This window comes from Ambystoma mexicanum, chromosome 13, assembly GCF_040938575.1.
Source record: "Ambystoma mexicanum isolate Mex_15411 chromosome 13, UKY_AmexF1_1, whole genome shotgun sequence".
NCBI classification, from domain to species: Eukaryota; Metazoa; Chordata; class Amphibia; order Caudata; family Ambystomatidae; genus Ambystoma; species Ambystoma mexicanum.
Genome location: NC_090938.1, coordinates 791997708 through 792006733, shown reverse-complemented (window position 1 = coordinate 792006733; position 9026 = coordinate 791997708). Strand labels below are relative to the sequence as shown.

The 9026-nt window shown below is 45.0% G+C and overlaps 1 long non-coding RNA gene across 1 annotated transcript; it reads left to right on the top strand.

Moving 5' to 3' along the window:
• Positions 1–3303: 3303 nt before the first annotated feature.
• On the top strand, positions 3304–8624 carry LOC138521990 (uncharacterized). Its single transcript, XR_011283204.1, has 2 exons — positions 3304–3410; positions 8141–8624. It is a non-coding gene; the product is annotated as an uncharacterized lncRNA (long non-coding RNA).
• Positions 8625–9026: the final 402 nt, after the last annotated feature.

Genomic DNA, 9026 nt, shown 5'->3' with positions numbered 1-9026 from the left:
CAGAGCACACAAGACTTTGAAGGCCAGTCATCAGAAAGCCTACCCTTCCCTAATCCTCCGTCAGCCATGCTACCTGTTACAGAATCTGCAAGTCCAATCTCTGCTGCTCCTCCTGCTAGTACTCCTAAATCTGCTACTGAAGCAGCATCTCAAATCACTCTTACTGCAGTTGAACCACCCCTTCCTCTCTGCCTGCAAGATCAGTACCTGTTGCAACGCCAGTTAACAGCTCTCCTATTAAGGCTACAGCTCTGGTTGTTCCTGCTGGTGCCTCTGCAGCACCTAAACTACCAGACTGTACTCCTTCAGTCTCAGTTGCATCTCTGCCCGCTGGTACTGCTGTGGCACCTATACTCCCAGCTGCTACAGCACCTGAACTTCCGACTGCCATTCTTGATCTCCCGGCTGCTGTGGCTTCTGAACTCCCTGCTACTCAGGGTGTCCCTGCAACATTTGTGACTCCTGAAGTCCCTGCTGCAAATCTTAATGTTGCTATTGCTGCTTCTGAATATTTGGAAGACCCTCCTAGAGCAACCTATTCAGCTGTATCTCTGGTTCCACCTTTCAGCACTGTACCGTTGCCAGCCCTAAGTAAAACCACTACTTTCAAATACCCATTTGCCATGGAGCCTGCAGCAGATCTTCACAGTCTCTCAGTTCATGAACGCACCGTTGGGTTTTGGGCCCTTAAGACTCTGTCTTTTCTGGATTCGATCTCAAGGGTTCTGAACATTGATAAAGATTCCTCCTGTAAAAGCTCTCACCTTGCAGCCTTAGACAGCTTTTGGAGCTTCATGATGTGCCTTTTTGGTATAAGACTTTTTCACAGTGTGGCAGGTCTTGGTCTTGCTCTTCTTGTTGGTCAGTCTTCAGGGAGCCTGGAGAGGGGCATACTGTCATGCCTGCGCCATGGGCGCACACATTGGCAACCATCATGGACTATTTGTTATTCATTTCTCTTCAGAATACTCTTGGAACAACCCCTATTCACACTTTGGTACTTAATTCCCATTTGCCTGACTTTGGTGCCTTCTTATATAACTCAACTAACTACATGTACCACAATGCACCTTGCTACAGCTATCAATTCCTGGCCATTACCATTCGTCAGCATTGGAACCACAATCCCCAGAAGCCCTAGGTATCAGTGCTCCTTCCACCATCTCAGGACCAGAGAGAGAGGAGGCAGATTGTATTCAGGTGTGCTGCTCCAGGTGCTGCCAATTAGCCTGCCTCAGTACAGGGCAGGGCTGTATTTAAGCAGCTGCCTGCAGGAGCTCAGTCTCTTGCATCAAGAGTCCTCCCAGCCCCTTTTTGCTCGAATTTGTATGCTGTTCCTGCTGCTGCATTTTCCTGCTTTTGTTCCAGTGCTCTTTCTGGGCTCCCTGCCTTGCAGCCTGCAACACCCTGCTGCCTACAGCCCTAGCCTTTTGGGCTCCCTGCCTCACAGCCCTGCTCCTCTGGGCTTTCTGCCTTGCAGCCTGCTACACCCTGTTGCCTACAGCCCTAGCCTTTTGGGCTCCCTGCCTCACAGCCCTGCTCCTCTGGGCTTCCTGCCTTGCAGCCTGTTACACCCCGCTGCCTACAGCCATAGCCTTCTGGGCACCCTGCCTTGCTGCTCTGCTCCTCTGAGCTTGCTCCTTGCTGCTCTGCTCCGCTGGGCTCCCTGCCTTGCAGCCTGCTACTCTCTTCTGCTTTCAGCCCTGACCCTCTGGTCTCTCTGCCTCTACGCCCTGTTCCTTTGGGTTCGCTCCTTGCTGCCCTACTCCTCTGGGCTCTGTCTGCCCCTACTACAGCTCAGTCCTGCTCCACTGGACTCTCTGCCTAGCAGCCTACTACAGTCCTCTGCAATCCACTACAGTTTTTCTGTACCTTGTACCATTTGGTACTGCAGCCCTGCTTCCTTGTTTGCAGCCCCCCTCTTTCCTGGCTGCTGCTCCCTTGCTCTCTTCCTTGTTGGCATCCCCTTGCTCTTGATCCCTGTCCTTCTCTTCCTTGACGCCTCTGTCCTCCCCTTAGTTTACCCATTTCTATTGTACTGTTTCTTCCTTCATTCCCTTCTGCTAGATTTCTCTTAGACTTCCTTGTCCTTGGTTATTTCTGTTCTTGTCTCTCTTGTGTCTTATGTTGATCCTTTGTACAGAGCTTGACTGTTGGTTTCTAGCAGGCAACCTCTGCCCCTTCCCTTGTCGCGTTTTCTGTTTAACAGACACCCACAGCTGTTGTTCCCAGCCATGAGCAGACAGAGTGGGCCTCTGTAATAGCAAACTGTGCAGAAGGCTAGAGTTTTTCCTAAGGTCCTTGGAACACTCTTTTTCCATATCTGTATACACCCCAAGAGGGAATCCAGTTTGTTTGTATCTTTGTATTTCCTGCCCCTTTCTCTTCACAACTACAGTTTCCTACTTTTCTTTCTTGATGGGTTTCCTGCTGTGTGTGTACTTATCTGTCACCTTACATCAGCACAGCCACCCAAACCCTACCTGGGGGCCCTGTGCCACTCTTGACAGAGTGCCATCCTTGACAGTATGCCCAGATGAAGACAAACTCTGATACTATTCTAATCCTCAAGGAAAGGTCCTTAAATTAATGAACTCCTGGAAAACTATAAAGAGTTGAGGGAAGCCCTTAGAAAAAGACATATTTGTATTTGTATTTATTTAGTTTATATAGCGCTTTACACCAAAGCGCTGCACAATTTAACAACAGGATACATATAACAATTAACATTATAACGGTAAAAATAGAAGCATTTTACAATTGTGAATCAGACCAACAAAACAGTAAGTAGAGCAATTAAACTGAAGGGAAGAAGAAGAGTAGTGAGAACTGAGAGGGAGAGGGAGGGGGAGGGATGGGGAGGAGAAGAAGGGAAACAGATGGGGTAAGGGTGAGAATGGGGGGCAGGGAATAGGGGAGAGAGAAGATCCTGGTGATAAGGAAAGGAGAGAGGGGATATCCCTAAAGAACTGTAAAGGAAGAGAAAACTTAGAAGTCGATTAATCTTTTGTTGAACTAGTGAAAGTTGATCTAAGGAAACTAGGGGATAAAGCTAATCTCTGGGAAGAAGATAATTCTATGACAAGACAGGAGGCTCATATTATGCAATACAATCTTTACTCTGAAACCACAGCAGCAAAGAAAATACTTTTACAAACAAAAAAGTTTCCACAACAGAACTAGATAGAGTTCAATGTCAATGTATGGGGAACTCCCCAAACCATCATGGAGGACAGGTCATGCCCTGCAGGGGACCAATGAGCAGGGACCCTCTTCTATATATGTCCATTACTCTAACCCCAACCCCTCTTTCTTTGCTGCTGACACCACAGAGCTAAGTCACCCCTTTCAGTTGTGTCTTACATTGTTTGTCAGTAGTAGGCTTTATTAGTTTGAATATGGCATATATGGTAAATATGTGTTAATTACCTTTTATTATAAAGGAATTTGTGTATTTGATACAATGTATCTGGATAGCCGCGTGCGGCCGTTGGTTTCATTTTGGTGTCTTTCAAAAAGAAAATATGTATTATGCTCATACATCTTGTTTCAGCTGAAGCAGTGGTGCAATGGTTGAATTTCGGACTACAGTCCATGAGGTTGTGAGTTCGAGGGAGCTCTCTAATTTATTTCTTCTTTAAAAATTTCTCGCGCTTGTAAACTCAGGTGTTTCTAGTGCATTAATCAACTCGCTCCCGGCGTGCGCGAGAGCAGTGTTGTTTACACTGTTCCCTCTTCATTTCGCCTGTTTGAATTCGTGCCCCTTGACAGATTTATGGTCACCTGGGGATTCCAGGTGCTGCAGGCTTTGGGTTCGGCCTGCCCCTGTGGCTTATGTTTGTAACAAAAGCCTCTGTTTCAGTACTGAGCCAAGTTAGCTCAAATATAGAGCTGCAGGTCTCCCATGCAGGAAGACCCGGTTCGCGGCCGACCAGCGCATGTTTATTTGTATATTTTAAGATTAGATATTTTAATTGTTATATTTTAAATAATTGTATTTTACAGTGGAGGTATTTGATTGTCACCTTTTTTGCTCAGTTGAGCAGGGATTTCCTAATGGGCATTTGGTTGGTTCATGACTTCTTCAGAAAGATTATAGCACAAACATTTTAATAGTAAAAATGTGGTTTTGTTAAATGTTTGTAATTTCGTATCCCTGGTGACACAACACATTTCCTTACCTTTAGTGCTGGAAAGAAAGAATGTTTACTGATAGACTGTGGGTTTGTTAGGTCAAAGTCTGACCATCCAGCGCAAGAGCCCGATGCACTGCCAGTCTGCAGTTTTATTTTATTTTCTTTGTTTATTTATTCATTTACTTATTTCTTAAGTTATGTGCTTTGCCTTCACTGTAGGTGCCATAAGTTCGGTTTCAGGTTCAGCCTGATTCTATTGCGAGGTTACCCCCTCGTGTACTGCTGATTATCACACCCTGCTCGGCCGAGCAGTTGGAGGTGCACTTGCTCAGTGTATCCTACCTTCAACTTGACAGTTTTCTTTTGTTTGGGTTATCTTCCCTGGAAAGGTGCAGTCACCTGCTCGGTGGCAAGGTTGCCTGGGGTTTCTGCGAGGGGTCCCCTTGTATACGGCTGTGTCCACACCCTGCTAGGGTGAGCAGTTGAGGTACACTTGCTCAGTGTTTCCTCCCTTAAAGTGGGCAACTTGGGTAATTACCTTAACTGGCATGCACCATAACCTGCTTGGTTTCAGGCTCTGCCTGAGTTCTAATGCGAGGTTACCCCCTCGTGTACTGCTGATTATCACGCCCTGCTCGGGCGAGCAGTTGGAGGTGCACTTGCTCAGTGTATTCCTTCCTTAAGGTCGGCAGCTTTGTTTAGGTGCTGCATATGGCTGACGCCATTGTTTGGTCTTGTAGGCGTGCAGTAACCTGCTCGGTTTCAGGCTTCGCCTTGTTCCTACTGCGAGGTGCTCCCTCGTGTACTATTGGTTGCCTCACCCTGCTGGGGTGAGCAGTTGAGGTGCACTTGCTCAGTGTACGCTTTGATAAACAATATGTTTAAGTGTTGACTGGAACACATTTGCGTTTTTTCAGAATTGTCAGTGGCCCAGAAAGCTCAGTGAGTATCAGCTTATATAAGGGCCGGGGATTCGGTCCCCTGTGAGGGCGTAACCCCTCTTCTTTGGATATTTTATATATATTTCATATATTATATATTCTTTATTTATTAAGTGCTTTAAAGAAAAGAGTGTGGAAGTGGTTGTAAACAGACCCATATGGGGTTGTACCTTCCTCTCTAACCATCTCTCTGGTGTTATCATTCATCTTTTAGTTAAAAATTCTGTCACCCTTTACCTTAGTTAGTTTCAGGACAACTCAGTCCTTTCCTTAGGTTTTGATTCCCGACCTCAATTGCTCCACCCAATACCAGTGCTGATTAAGCTACAGTATTTTCTCTCAACATGAGGAAGAATAAAGATGATGCGTTATGCCTCTATTGAGGTCTGTAGGGCTTAAGGCTCTCTTTAGTGGGGACGTTTGTTCTCCCCTACTTTTGTCCCATTGGACATTCCTTATTCTTTTGGTTCTCGTGGAGACAGGGTCAGCTCGAGGGTAACCGTTCAGTTTTTTACATGACAAGTTGAGCAACCATGTTTTACTTGGATGGAGTGTTTGGAAACACTTGATGGTATCAGTTAGACGAGTTGCCAAATAATAACTTGCTGGCGCCTGCCTCATGTTTTTCCTCCCAAAGCTTGGCCTATGGTTCAGCTAACCGTCTAACAGTGTGTTGCAACTTCTCCTCTGCTCGAGGAGTACACGCAGGCTTCTGTACCCTCATGAGCGTTGCTTAACCTCTTTAGAGTGCTGTTTTCATATCCGTGCTGACCGTTCTGATACAGGTTCCTAATTTTGGAAAGGTCTACATCAGTCTTTTATCCTGCTGAGATCGATAAGTGAACACCTCACACCACACAACGCTCGTAGTAGTGTTAAGCACCACTCATATACCTGAGGGTTCGTAGTACTGTATAAGTACTGTTTTGCTATGGACAATGTGCTTAGTTTTTCCTTCCCCTGATTCCCTTAGTGGCCAGTCAGCCTCACATGAATACAGTGACTCAGACCTCAGGGTTGGAGGGGACAGTGGTCCCAGATTTCTTCTCAACCTTGCATTTACAGGGCATTGGTAATTATCCAGAGTTCTTTCCCCCTCATTCCCCTTCCTGCCATCCTTGGGGGAGATTGCATCATAATATTACACCTCTGGGAGTATCCAATCGTTTCAGTTTTTTCCTTTTTACAGGAGTTCTGGCGGGTGACCAGTGCAGACTCGCACTGAGCATTTCCCTCCCGTCTGTTAATTTCCTTTGTGCTAATCTCTGGTATTTCAATAAGTTAACTGGAGTCTGTCCAGTCAGGGGATTGGTTAGAGGCGCTAGTGGGTATTTATTTCTCTTAACGGTGTAAAGCGGGGCTTTAATGTGGTCCTCAGGGTAGTTTTCTTTCTGGATTGCAAGGTTTTTCCTTTGGATAAGTGGGGGAGGTTGCTCCTCTTTTGGGAAGGCTCAATATCCCTTGGTGGGATAGAGGGGTCTGGGAGTGATACTATCCCCCATCCACGTTATGACCCTCTATCACGATGCGTTCCAGAGTCTATACATTAACTTTCAGACGGTGTCTGCCGCTACGATTACCAGAGTGCTGGGATATATATTTGGTTGATGACTTGATTATCATAGTCACCTGCATGGCAGGTGGACCTTTGGGGTTTTCACAAGAGTTTGTTTGCAGTAAGGTGCCAGCTCAGGGTGCTGTGAGCTTCAAAGATCTGCAAATTGGCTGAAATATAGGTTGGACCTCTTCTGGTGTACACCTTCAGTTTAACCATTTAGTGATCAGTTCTTTGCAGTTTAGAGTCTTGCTAAGATTTTGGAAATTTGGTGTCCTCCTTCGGTTACTTTTGATCCGCTAGGGGATTTATCACCAGGGAGGAGGGATCAAGGTTCAAGCACCGGGCATACCTACAAAGGAGTTTAGATATCACTATAATGATAGTGATTGGATGTCGGATACATTTTTTCTTCTTGCCAAGTTTGGCCTCTTAAGGATCAGGTTTATAATATCTGCCTTTTGTCATGGTAGCAGAGTCCTTCTTCAAGAGTTCGGGAGGTCTGAGGGTCTCCGTGTTGGCGGTTTGACGGGTTAGCTTCTCAGGTGGGGCCCTCTCTTCCATTCTGCTTCTGCCTCCAGAAGACTTCCCTCCTTAGTATACACATATGTCTGAAGACAATTGTAGATTAATTCTATTGCTTTTCAGCTCCGCTCAGGATGGTTTGTCCTATTACAAAATTTATAAAAATGATTTTTTACTCCCATTTTACCCTTTTGAAGATTTGTCTTTCCCTCTTGGTTCCCCAGTGTAGTTCTGTGACATGCCCTGTTTCTAATGCGATATCTTCCTTTAATGCATGGGATGGAACCTATAAGACTTTCACCCCTATGGGGTACTTTTCTTTATCACCAGGAGAGCTAGGTGTTTGTTTTCATTGGTTTGCTTTCTAGGTCCCCAAAAATGGTACGAATTTAAGTGTTTTGAATATTTGATTGAACAACATAGGTGTTTATTTCAGATGGTTTTGTCCTAACCTATTAGTATAGGAAAACTTTGTTCAATGTTTTCCCCTCTTTTAACCAGTTGGTTTTGGTGGCCTGTAAGGAACGCTGGATTTGGCACATTCCTGTTTTTCTTGCAGTGGATTTGACTTTGCCTTATAAGACAGCTTTTTGGGCAATCTAGTCTTGGGCAATTCTCTGATTGGTCAACAGATTGATTTAATGAAAGCATTTAAAAAATGTTTCCTTTCCTATTATTTTATTATATTATCTATTATATTGGATCATTTTGTACGTACTAATGAGATGCAAGGGCTTTGAACTTGCATAATATGAGCCTCCTGTCTTGTCATAGAATGACTAATCCCCCACACTAACGTGAGATGGGGGTTTAGATTCTATTAAAGACAAGGAGGCGATTATTATCCCTCCCACCCACCCTGAATATGATATGATATGATATGACAATTGTGATACGCATGTACACAGGTGGTTCAAGTGAGAACATTCTTTGGTTTGTTGTTCTTCCCAACCACCCACCCTTCTTGCTTGTTGTTCTTACAGGTACGAGTTGAGGTTCTGCTCAGGAGTGTGGATCGCAGTCACAAGTTCTGGAGTGCGTGATTTCGGCCACGAGTTGAGGTTCTCATCAGGAGTGTGGCTCGCAGTTACAAGTTGTGGAGTGCGTGATTTTGGATGAGAAGTCCTATCCAGAAGAACTTCGGCATAGATTCAGGCTGCGGGAAGGTGGAGATCTCCAGTTTCGATGGATTCTTTCTCCGCGCTACGCAGTTCAACCGTTTCATTGGACTTCTGGTGCAAGACAGCTGCAGAAAGAGGGGTTGGGGTTAGAGTAATGGACATATATAGAAGAGGGTCCCTGCTCATTGGTCCCCTGCAGGGCATGACCTGTCCTCCATGATGGTTTGGGGAGTTCCCCATACATTGACATTGAACTCTATCTAGTTCTGTTGTGGAAACTTTTTTGTTTGTAAAAGTATTTTCTTTGCTGCTGTGGTTTCAGAGTAAAGATTGTATTGCATAATAATCGCCTCCTTGTCTTTAATAGAATCTAAACCCCCATCTCACGTTAGTGTGGGGGATTAGTCATTGTTCATGAGAAAACTCTTATGTTGAACTTGAACATTTGAGCACTTGAAAAAGTCAAAAAACAAACCACTTTACACCTTTAGAGTTTATTTACAGTGTTAGGGCCAGAATAATATTACGGACACAGGACAGATCTTTTGTTGGGACATCTTGACACTGGATAGGCTCCATAGTTATGGTTTGACGTAGGGAAATTCCTCCTAGAATAGTAACAGTGAGGCATTTCCCAATTATTTTAACAAAGGTTCATAACCAAAAATATGTCTTCTCTGTGTCCGCGTCTCATTCCTGGCTCCTCACATTAGCCTCCACCGACAAAGAAAGTGTGAACATCACCAGG